Source organism: Crocodylus porosus, unplaced genomic scaffold (genome assembly GCF_001723895.1).
Source record: "Crocodylus porosus isolate Cpor-Errol unplaced genomic scaffold, CroPor_comp1, whole genome shotgun sequence".
In the NCBI taxonomy this organism is placed as follows: domain Eukaryota; kingdom Metazoa; phylum Chordata; order Crocodylia; family Crocodylidae; genus Crocodylus; species Crocodylus porosus.
In genome coordinates, this window is record NW_017728886.1 from 194,226,707 (window position 1) to 194,238,964 (window position 12,258).

Below are 12,258 nucleotides of genomic sequence, written 5' to 3' on the forward strand. Positions count from 1 at the left end.
GACCCTGACCCAACTGGAAAGAGGAAGGCGCCCTCAACTGAAAAGGGGAAGATGCCCTTATGATGATGACAATCGCAAGAGATAATTATAACTAACAGAAAAATATGTAATGATGACTAACTTCATTATACCATATGTAAAGCAAACACATAAACATGGAAGGTCAAACCCCTCTCGGGGTAGCTCTCCGCCCATAAGGCGGGAGTCTACCCTTCTGCAAAAGTAATAAAAAAAAAAAAAAAAATTATTGCTGGCACTCTCATGTTTCTTGAGTAATATTATCACGGCTAGTGCCCACGACACAAGCCACGTTGCCCTTTCCTGTTTGGGCAGCTAACTCAGGTTTTGCTGACACAGCCAATGCAGGACTGTTCACAGACCTGGTGAACGTTGCCACTTTTGCAGGGTGTTATTACAAACTTTTCCCTTACACACACACACACACACACACACACAGAGCCGGGCAGCAAGCAAGGTAGCTGAGCAAGCTTCGGACTGACACTAGCAATTGCTTGCAATTATTTTGTAAGAAACAGGGCTAAGAATTGACTTATTAAAAGAAACCCAAATGTCAGTCTTCACATTCATCTGTTTTGCCAGGCAGTATAAAGTTTGCGGGCATTAAAGTTTTAACATACAGTTTAATCTTAGTGATAAGCATTCTTTTATCTTGGATACTTTAGATTTCCCTGTGGAAAACCATGAGAAAGTAAGTTGCCTCTAAGAAAGGGATACTTTAAAATTGCCACAAAATTGGTTAGCTTATGTCCATCTTAGCATTTTATTTTATTAAAAACAAACTTTTGCTAAATAGTACTTTGGGACAGAGGCTCTGTGTATCCAGGTGACCCTGAAGTGCCATTTAATGAGTAGTTTGGATTTGAATGGCTTTATACATGCTGCAAGAGTAGACTGTAATCACCCTACTGTACTGTAAAATTATCCCCTGGAAAGCCAAAAGTAACTATCCCCTGGTGCAAACTACAGTGATACGCAAGTAATGAATGCAGTCTATTACTAGCTCCCGCATCACACAGTGGCAGGGTAGTATAGTAGTACCTAGAGCAGGTAGCTGCTTGTTATTTCTGGACACCAGCATAACTTACAGTGATCTACAAACAACAGAAATTACTATTAATGTGTCATGCATGTGCAACACAAGTTACTATACCTTTATTGCCAGGACCTACAAAGTTAACATTTGTAGATGAGGGAACAACTGAACTCCTTCCATAGCTACCAGTGAAAGATGCAGTATAGTTCCACCAACCTGAGAAAGATAATAACAGCCCATTCTTGAAAGCAGCGGGTGTTTTGCCTGAATAAGTGGTGCGGGATTAGACTCTACATTGATTGCACATTATGACTGCACTAGTTAGAAAAAGAGAACAGATGTCAACTAAGTGGGGAAGTGTGGGACAAAATAGAAATTATTGTAAAAATGTGCCCAAGGATAAAATAAATTGATCCTAAGACCCTAACAAACATTCTTGGATCAGACAAAATGATGAGAATCATTGTACTAGTTTGGCTTTTATTTTCTTGCTAATATTGCATAACAGAACTACACTAGCATGAGGAGGAGGAGGGGGGAATAATAAAAATAAGTTATCAATGCACGATTAACTCTACATGCTCTTACCTATTAATAAGATATTGATGTCTCCTCTAATGCGTGTCCCATTGTCGAGAACTTTCTCATTACCTCCAAGTAGCATATACAAAATGGCTTTTTTAATATACTCATGGCCATGAATGCTTGGTGCTAAAGACTTGCTTAAATGGTCAAAGATATCCTATTTAAGAAACAGGAAACACTTACATTGCAGATTATCAACATTAGAATAGAATCTCATTATCCATTAGCCAGTATTAGTGCAATTTATAACTTACTTTAGCTTGAGCTTTGCGGAATTTCTTGATCTTTGTCACACCATCAGCTGAGAATGTAGGTGCTATTTCTTTGCTCATCAGTTTGGTATTATTAGCCAGCATTATTGTCCTGGATATTTTTCCCCCAGATGCAGAGAAATGGCATGAGATTAACTATTAAATAAATTAACTATTACATACATACTGGAATAAAAGCTATCATCTTCACAACACAAAGAGCTACTTGCTAAAAAAGGAGAAAGTAGAATCAAATTCAAAGAGATTATTAGATTTATCCTTTTCATTATGCCCTAATGAGGGAAATCCTCATTGGGGAAGGATTTAATGAATTCTTAATATCAGGATTAAAAAGGACTTGATTAATAGTGTAGTGAATAATACTCCAATTCATGCTTCTTGTGCTGCAAGTTACCTAATCAGAGAATGGATTTTTGAGCTATAAGATTTCTAATTTTAGGGAAATACAAGAGCAACTGTTTGCCTGCTTTTATAAAGGTTTGTGCTGTGTCATGTATAGGTGACCAGGCAACTATTTTTAGCCACAATGAAAAATCAAAGAAGAACATAAATTGCATTTTGAGGCCATTAAAAATGGGAAAAAGGAGCACACCTTGATTTGTGGTCTCCTAGGTTATGCATCTATTGCTGGTTCTCTTTATACTACAAAGTGCAAATTGATACTTCAGAGGAAAGTGTTTGTAAGAAAGTTATTGCATTAAAAGGAATCATGAGAAAATGCTTCAAAATACATCATCAATTAGAAGTTACCTAAAGAAAAAAAATTAATGATGCCAATAATCTGTATGTGAAGAGCAACTGAACTACAAAGATTTCTCCAGAATTTTTTAAGAGAAAAATATCATTTTGTGTCACAGGGCAAACTACCAAGGTGAATTAACCTAAATTTCCTAAATATGTTGGATGAAAAAATATAGAGAGATAGGTCTGAAAAAGTCCTCTGGGGTCATTGATAACCTGTTACAGGTACCCAGGAAATACAATATCATTCACAAATCGATCAAGCTCCATTTTAAAACTAGGTATTTTGCCCCACTTTTGCTATTGGACATTTCATAAGTTTGGTGACTTCATCTACATAATAACTCAGATGCTCACCCCAATATGAAAGTCTATTGCCATCATCTGAAGCTGAAACTTTCTTTGCTGTATGGGTAGACAGTGCTATTTAGCTACTACCTGAGTGCTCTCTCAAGATTTACATTTGTCTAACCAAATTAACACCTACAACAAGATCCAAGAGTAAGGAAGCCAACCAGCTAGTCTTTTCAGGTACCTCCTGGTTGCTGAAAATCTGCCAAACCCTGTAGATGGACAGCCCATACCATTAAGAGAGGCATTATATGCGGAAATATGTATACAGGGGCTGCAACCCTTGTTTATACTGCTCTGAACTGCTATTTCTGTCCCTGCCCCTGCCACAAGCGCCCAAGCCACTTACACTTACCCTTATCACCGACCCCTGTCTTTAACAGCAGTAGAGAAGACAAATTCTGTGGTAAGGGCAAGTGCAGGTGTGAGACAGCAGCAGAGAGGGCTGCAGAGGGGCTGGGTGGCTCAGTGCAACTATGCACCTCCCAGCCCCCGTTTTGTCCCATCCCAGATCAGACTCTCACTGACTGGATCCAATCTCTTCCCAAGTCAGATGTGGCTCATGGGCCATAGGTTGCTGAGCCCTGTTGTATAAGGTTGTGATACCAATGATATGACATAATTTATTTGAATGAAACATGTTTCTTGTGTCATGTTGTAGGTTCACGTCACTTGAGTCAAGAGCCACCTTAATAAAGAGGTTTCTTTATTTATGCCAACAGCAACCAGACAGCCATGAGACTCCTCTTTTGGCTCCCTTTCAGACTTTGTCCATCTTGAGATACGTGCAATAGTCATACCCTGGAGGGGAGTTGAGTAACAGTCTAACCCTTAAAGCTAGGGACAGAAGTTGGATATAAGACAGTTTAAGTGATCCAAAGCTGGTTTAAACCTGTAACAGAACAGAAGTTAAGTGCATACAAACCACTTTCAAAATGGCTGAAACCAGTTTAAAAGGAACCTGGTTGGATGTAGCATCAGACTTAACAGATTTAAGTTAAATCAGTTTATGGAACTTCTGTCCCGGATACCTTCCTGATTCTACGTCACAGTCCCCCAGTATCCTACAATGTTTTACAACCCTGGGCTTGCTGTCTGCTCCAGTGGAGAAGGGCTGCCCTCTGCCCCAGCTATCACAGAGCTGAGACACTAAAGCCTCTGCTCCCTAACAGCACCTGTCAGTTCAGTGGGGGCAAGTGAACAGGCTCCCAGAGCCACCTAGCCTCCATCTGTACAGGTCAAGGGGAAAGAAAGACCCTGTACTGTAAGCTTTTTACCCCTGCAGCAGCCAGGCAAGCAGAGTTGGCATTGGCTCAGCCCCACCCTCTCCCCAGCCCTCAGCCTGTTAGAGAAGGGGTGCAGAGACAGGGGGAAAGAACTGGCATAGTCCTGACCCCCCAGCTGGGGTCTGTCCAGTGCAGGAGGGAAGCCCCCACTGGGAGCTTCTTGCTTCTCTGAAGCCGGGTGAGTTGGGCTGGGATTGGTTCAGTCCTGCTCCCTGTGAAAGGGAGGGAAGGGGACAGACAGGACTGGCACAGCCAGGGTCTGCACAGCCTGGAGGGGGAAGAAGTCCCTACTGGGGGCTTTTCACTCCTCTTCAGTCTAGCTCACCAGGATCAGTTCAGCAAATGCACCATCCCACCTTGGCGCTGACCTGCCCCCGCCAGCTGGGGTAATGCCTGGTGCATGGTGGGAAAAGCTCCTACCAGAGGTTTTTCAGTCCCCTCAGCCCGGCTTCCCCAGCTGGCATGGGCTCAGCTCCACTCTCTCCCCAGCCCCCCCCACCTGTGTACATTTACCCCCATCTCTCGCAGGCTAGGGCTGGGGAGGGGCTGGGGTTTAACTGATCCCATCCTGGTGAGCTGGGCTCCATGGGAGCTAAAACCCCCAGTACAGTCTTTTGCCCACACCAGGTGGACCCCAGGTAGGGGGCCTGGGTGCGTGCTTTCCCCAACAGGTGTGTGCATTCTGAGCCAATCGGAGCCCTGCTAGCCAGCCGGAGGGGGAGGGGAAACCCCATGGTGGGGACTTTTCCTGCTCCATGCAGGCCCTGGGGGGGGGGGGGCAGGGCTGCATGGTGCCTTCCCCCTCCCCAGAGGCAGGGGCTGAAGAGAGATTTTCTGCTGGCTCTCCCCAGCAGTGGGTGGGGGAGGGGGAAGAGGAGGGGAGGGGAAGTGGCAAGTGTCCAGCAGCAAATCAGGCCTGGGCTGCCTCTGGACTGGGCTTAGCATCCTTTTAGGCAGCTGGCCATGAGTGCCCCCAGGGTCCTGGCCTGGGCCAGTGCAGGCTTCTGCCCATCTTGGACACACAAACACTGAACGTCAGTTCAGTTTGTCATTGGTTCAACCTATGCAGCTTAAATTAACCTGCAAAGATTGAATCGATTCTTCTTCGGGCTTTTTGAACCTCTGTACTTAGCCTAATGGTATATAAGCCTCATATATGGTCTATACTACATCAAAAGGAAAACCTTGGAAGTTGTAAAATAGGTAAATTTTCTGCCTTTTGGGAGCTAAGCGGTAATGAACACTCCTTTTAGCTTCAGGTTTTACCAAAAGCTCCAGTTACTAAAGTCACACATGGACCTTGTTTTAGTGTGAAACAAGCAAGGTGAAAACAGCAATAGAAGATAGAACCCTTTAAATCATGCCTAAAGAAATAATTTATTTTAAACTTACGTTAATAAAAAATCTTCTGTAGTTTACATACCCAGCATCTCAGCCCAACGTTAAAAATATCTCAAATCATTTTTTAAATCTCAATTTCAATTTAAAATAGTTTAGGATGGCAGTGCTTACCCCCAGCATGACGGCCAAATGTGGCCCACAACACCATGGAATCTGGCCTGTAGGACTCCCCAGAGGTCAGGAAATTTGGCAGCAGGGAAGAATTGGCAATTAATACTGCCACCCCTCTCCACTGCCAAAATCCCAAGCAGCAGGTCAGAGCCGGGCCACAAGCCTTCCCTTCCTCTCCACCGCCTTACCTGGTTGGAGCCAGGCCACACCTTTTCCCCATGCAGTTGGATTAAACCAAGCTGCCCCACTGCTCTCCTCCACATGGCCAGATGGGGCCCTGCAGCACCCACCCTGGGGACCAGATTGGGTCCACTGGGAGGATTTGGCCTGTGGAGGAACAAAGCACTGCCCATCTGGGCCTACTGGCCAAAAAGGCTGAACTAGTTTAGGAGACCTAGGGTCAACAAAAAAACATTTTGCTCTGATTTTGGGAGAATTTTTATGACTGCTTTCATCCATAGCCCCCATAAAAATGTGAACTGAACTACTAAATATTCTGTGATTAATCTTTTTGGTACTGTAAAACATTTTTTTCCTCCCTGGAACACTGTAACACTTTACTATCCAGGAGAAAGACCAGGGGGAAGAAAGCAGTGTAACTACCATGGATATAGCAGTATAGCGGTACAAGCTGAAAGATAATATTATTAAATAAGTTATTGAAATAAGAAATAAGGTTACAGTAAGCTACATGTGTACATGAGAGCATCCTACTCATCTATCATATTCTTTTTTTCACTCAAGTTATAGATTTCATAGATTTTTAGGGTCAGAAGGAACCTCAGTAGATCATTGAGTCTGACCCCCTGCCCAGGGCAGGAAAGAGCACTGGGGTCTGATCCCACCTAGGTGCTTGTCCTGTCTCCTCTTAAAGACCTCCAAGGTAGGGGAGAGCACCACTTCCCTTGGAGCCCATTCCAGATTCTGGTAACACTTACCGTAAAGAAGTTCTTCTATTGCCTAGTCTAAATCTGCTCTCTGTTAATTTGTGACCGTTGTTTCTAGTTACTCCAAGGGGCGCCTTGGTAAACAAAGTAGCTCCTATACCTTGCTGTGCCCGCCTTTCTCCCTCTCCCCCCACAACTGCAAGGGGACTTATATAAAGGGGACTTAATATAAATCCCCTTTATATTAGCTGCTCCACAAACCCATGTAAAAATATCCCTTTCCACATGACTTCAGTGAAGGCACTTAACCCTTCAGTCCAATCTATATTGGCAGGCCCTTAGAACTGCATGGAACTGTACTGAATTCAACGAAGTCTATTGCCGGAGGTAGACTCAGGGCTTAAGATGACAAAGGAAAAAGGCAGGAGGAAAGGAGAATCTTGGGTTTTTATGTAATGTGGCAGCTTTTAGAATTGCAAACAAATAACCCACAGTCCTGTGGGGAGAAAAATTAGAAAAAGTTACATAAAGATTAAGTTTCAAGTAATTACATTTTGTCACAATTCCTTCAACACAGCCCAAGCTACCAAGGAAATGAGCTGATGAGCATATGAAGAGAGACATGATTTGCTCCATAGCATCCCTCAAATCCAACACCGAAGTCTTCAAACTGTTTGGAATGAGTTGCATCAGTGGAAGGAACTAAATCTTTTAATGCTCTCTGAAAAGCAATCAGCTAGCAGACTGCCTCATTCAGCAACCTCCAATATAAAATAATTAAACCATGAAAAGCTGTTCTGGTAATCTTACTTTAAAATCCTGTATTTCTTTACATATTGAGGATCTGATGGCATTGACTGAAGTCAGACACGCTAAGACCGCGGCAGAAACTGCACAATCTTCTCAAAAACAGCTCAGCTAAACTTCTTCAATTCTCTGAGTAGAGAGAGTTTTACTTTATGAAGGTCTGCTGCTGCAGCAAACCATCAGGGAAACAAGGTTAAATCCAAATCCATTTCAGTTGTAATCAAGTTGTGTTTGGACTCAGGTCTCCAGAAGCTAATCTCTCTATTTTTCATATATGAAAACAAAATAAAGAACTTCAGCTTTAACAGAATTTATTTTACTAAACAGAATTAAATTAAATGAAGATCATGTAAAAGGGATACAGTTAGGATAATCAAGTTAAATAATTTTTTCTTGATGCTAGTAAAATCTGTGGTTTTAAAGAAAACCTTACCCCATCAAATTAAGACTCCTTTTCACATGTGTCCATTTCATTTTAATTTAACAGGGAAGTTACATTCTGTTTATGGGCCACTTTCACTTCCTCGTTGTCACATATTAGGGAATGTTATACTTGTGCTTTAATTTTTTTCAGGCAAGTAATTACATCCTTCAGTGAGGATTTATTTATAAAAGCAGAAAAGGCTAATTTGACTTATCGCCACTCTTGTAAAACATTATTTAACAAAAGTTAAATACTAGGAATGAGTTTGCTTTTTATTGCCCATATAGTAAAAGGCCAAGTTGATGAAGTTCACAGATATATGAAATGTGTACTGATTAGTCTTAAACAACACCTTGTCGGGGGTGGGGGAGAGCAAGGAGGTGAAACACTTCACCACCACAGCGATGCTGCTGTATTTCAGGAGGCAGCTCCCTCGTCCTTCTTTCTGCTTAGGCTGGTACCAGTGCGAGTGTGCCCAAAGGGAAGTCTTCCACTTGCTTCAAAGCCCCGTTCCCCCAAAACAGAGGCAGGCCACCCTGGAGCAGTAGGGAAAGCTGCAGACAGCGGGGCACGTTGCAAGGGCAAGCAAGATCACCCAGAGCACTAGGGAGATGCTTGTTCTGGATGGCCAGCCCTTTTCCTTAACTGAGCAGCCAGGGTTCAGGCAGCTTATGGCACTCATGGCCCTATCTTACCAAGTGCCTGCACATACCACCTTTAGCAGGTGGTCCTGTCTCTGTATGAGGCATGCAGGGAGTACTTGAGGAAGGAGCTGTGCAAGACAGGGCCACAGGTAGCCTTGCACTTCACCTCCAACCTCTGGAGCAGCTGGGGTGGTGATCACACCTACCTCTGCCTCACAGGGCACTGGTGCCATCAGTGTGCTCTCCTTCAAGCCAAGATTCTGGATGAGTCCCACATGGCAAGGGAGATCATGGTGGACATGAACCACATGGTACAGGGGTGGCTCGTTGGGCAGGACGAGCTCACCCGCAAGTTCATGGTCACCGACAAAGGGGCCAATATGGTCAAGGCCAACTTTCTTGGCACCCACTGTGTGGCACACAGGCTGCACCTCATGGTCAGAGATGCTTTGGAGAGGGACAGGGTTGCTGGTGATGGCGCTGTCACTACCACCCAGCTCATTTCTAAATGCAGGAAGGTGATGGGCTACTTCCACCGTAGCATCAATGAGGGCAAGATGTTGCAGGACAAACAGACAGAGCTGAGTGCCCCGCAGCACAAGATCGTGCAGGATGTGGAGACTCAGTGGAACTCCACATATCTGATGCTGGAAAGGCTGGAGAAGCACCAGAAGGCCATCATGAGATGGTCTTGCTCAAGATTGGGATCAGTGACCCCCTTAACAAAGCTGAGTGGGGTACCATCTCCCAGATCTTGGCAGTCCTCAAGCTCTTCCTTGAGGCCACTGAGACCTTCAGTGCTGTTGATGCCCTCCTTGGCCAGGTGATCCACTTAGTGAGGGAACTGAAGAACTAAATGGAGATGTTCCAGGGAATCAATGCTCCTGGCTAGGGCAGGCTGCTGTCACCAGATGTGCAGGCACTGGTGAGGCAGCTGAAGGAGGGCATTGAGAGACGGCTGGATTCCTTGTGGTCCAGTATGGTCCACATGTTGGCAGACATATGAGACTTGAGGGTGAAGGGGAGCACGTGCACTGGCACTATCAAAACCCTCAATCACTGGACGCAGGTGCTGGTCAACAAAGTCAGACAGGCAGAAGTGCAGAGGCAAGGGGATGTGGAAGAGAGGGATTTACTTTCCTGTGCCAGCACTCCCAGCACCAGCCAGCCTCCTCCACGCCAGCTGCTGCCAATGTGGGCCAAGGATATGGCTTCAATGATGGGGTCCAGATGCACCAGACCCCAGCCTCAGGCAGGTAGCACTGAGGCTTCGGCAGCTACCTCTCTCATTGAGGACGTGGAGGTGCTGGACTGCAACCCTTGCCCTGTGTGGGCAAGCCACAGCTAGATGTGGCAGGATTTGGCCATGGTTGCTTGGAAACACCTGTCCTGTCCACTGACCAGTGTTCCAAGCAAGAGGGTGCTCAGCATTGCTGGGGATGTTGTGACACCTCACTGCACCTGCTTGGATCCTACATTGGTGGAGCAGCTGGAGTTCTTGAAGGTGAACCTCCTGCTGCTAGGGTTCCCCAAGCTCCAGGTGCAGACAGAGTGAATGCCACCCTCCTGTCTGCACCTATTTCCTTTTTCATTTTTAAAAAAACATTTAATGCTCCTCTCTCAGAGCTGGAGGCAACACTCACTGCATCACCAGCCAGCAGGGGAAGAACATGTCCTTGCTGAGCTATGCCAGGACAAACTTGGAGATATGGGCTGGGGCTATGGGGAGGAAAGCTCCCCACACTCACCGTTCCTGCCGGCGGGGGGTGATCCCCACTGCCCTGTACCACGTGGGGGGCTCTGCACAAGCCCCTGAAACCCCAAGGCTGCTGCAGGAGTGGTGAGTCCCAGGGGTTTTTTTGGACTTTTTTTCTTAAAGAGCCAGAGCTGGCAAGGGTGGGGCTTCCATGGGGGGACTGGGAGTGACAGCAGGGGTCAGGGGGCTCATGCAGAGCCCCCCATGCAGCATGGCACAATGAGGGGCAGCAGGGATCGCGCCCCGCCCAGCAGCATCCGGTGAGTGGGGCTTTTTTTAAAGGTCAGGAGCTGGGGCAGGCAGGGCACCCATAAGGGGCAGGGGTCCCCATATGGTCCCCTCTCACTAGTCCTCCTTCCCCTTCCCCCTACTTACCAGCTCCAAGTCTGGCTCTAGCTCATTGCTGCAGCAGGCGGGGACTGTCTGAATCATTGAAGCTCTCTGAATCTTTTCCAAAGATTTGGAGAGCTTTGAATTGATTTGGACCTTTTAACTGGTCCCATGATTCTATCTGGATTTGGAGATTTGGCCACCAAATCAAGCCAAATCTCCTCCAAATTGAATCACCACCTGAAGCTTTGGACAGCATTACTTGTCAGCAGCTTGAGGTTCCCAGAAACCCCTGCACCTTGCTCCTTGAAACTCAGGATGCTTCGTGGTCTCAGCTAACATCCCTGCAGTTTTTACCCCTTGTGTCTTAACACACACAAGTGACATGAGTTTTGCTTTTTGGATTTTGAGGTGCAGCTTCCCAGGAACCCCTACTCCTATGTCCTTGAAACCTGGCAGGCTTCATGCCCACAGAAGGAGCTACCATTCCTGCAAGTTTCATCTGAATCAGCCAAAAAATGACAACAGTATAGATATTTCAGTGATTCCCCATTATACTCTATGACCGAATCTCTGAACCTCTCCTAATCGGCATTGAATCTTTGGAAGCCAGTTTGGCTGAACTGAGTCAGAACAGTGATCTGAATTTCTGAGTCAAATCATTGGCCTCCAAATCCAAATAGAATATTTCCCTATTTGCACAGGCCTATTAGTAACATATGGTACAGGTCTGAGCGTTTGGTAAATATTTGGTCGGTAGGTATATGAACAAATGAACTTCAGTGTCTACAAGTGTAAGTGTAATGCATATGGGGTAAAATAACCTCAACTGTAAGTACTCAGTTCTGGGTTCTGAACTAGCTATTACGACTCAGGAGCAAAACCTTGGCATCACTGTAGACAGTTTTTAAAAAAATATCAGCTCAATGTGCAGCAGTGACCAAAAATCTAGTAAAACTTTGGGCATCATTAAGGAGGGGATGAAAAACAAAACAGAGATCATCATCATGCTACATTACAAATCTTGACTAGTGTGTGAAGTTTTGGCCCCATGTCAGGGGGAGGGAGTGGGGGAGGGGATATGATAGAAATCACAAAGAGTATGGACTGAGTGAGCAGGGAACTGTTGTTCACTAAGTCCCAGAATACTAGAATAAGGGGGCACCAATTAAATGAGCAAGCGACAAATAATCAGTAATGCAACACATAGTTAACTTCTGGAAGTTATTGCCAGTACAGATGGTACAGGCAGATACCACAGCCAAGTTAAAAAAAGGGGACTAGATAAATTCATGTAAGATAGATCTATTAATAGCTATTGAACAGAAAGGTTGGATGCGTTTCCTCTGGCAGCTCTAAATCTATAATGTCAGGGAGGGTATTGGATAGGGGATAGATCACTTCAGTTATATCTGGTTCAATGCTCGCCCTTTATAGCATTCATTTCTGCCATTATCAGGAGTGGGATATACCAGGCTAGATGGACCATTGCCATACTATTTTTACTTATGGACATTCATTTTATTGACTGCAATGACATTAATCATCAAGACTTACTGACTGGTTACAGGTAGGTAAGAAAGTGTTGATCGTTTGATTTCAGAAGTAG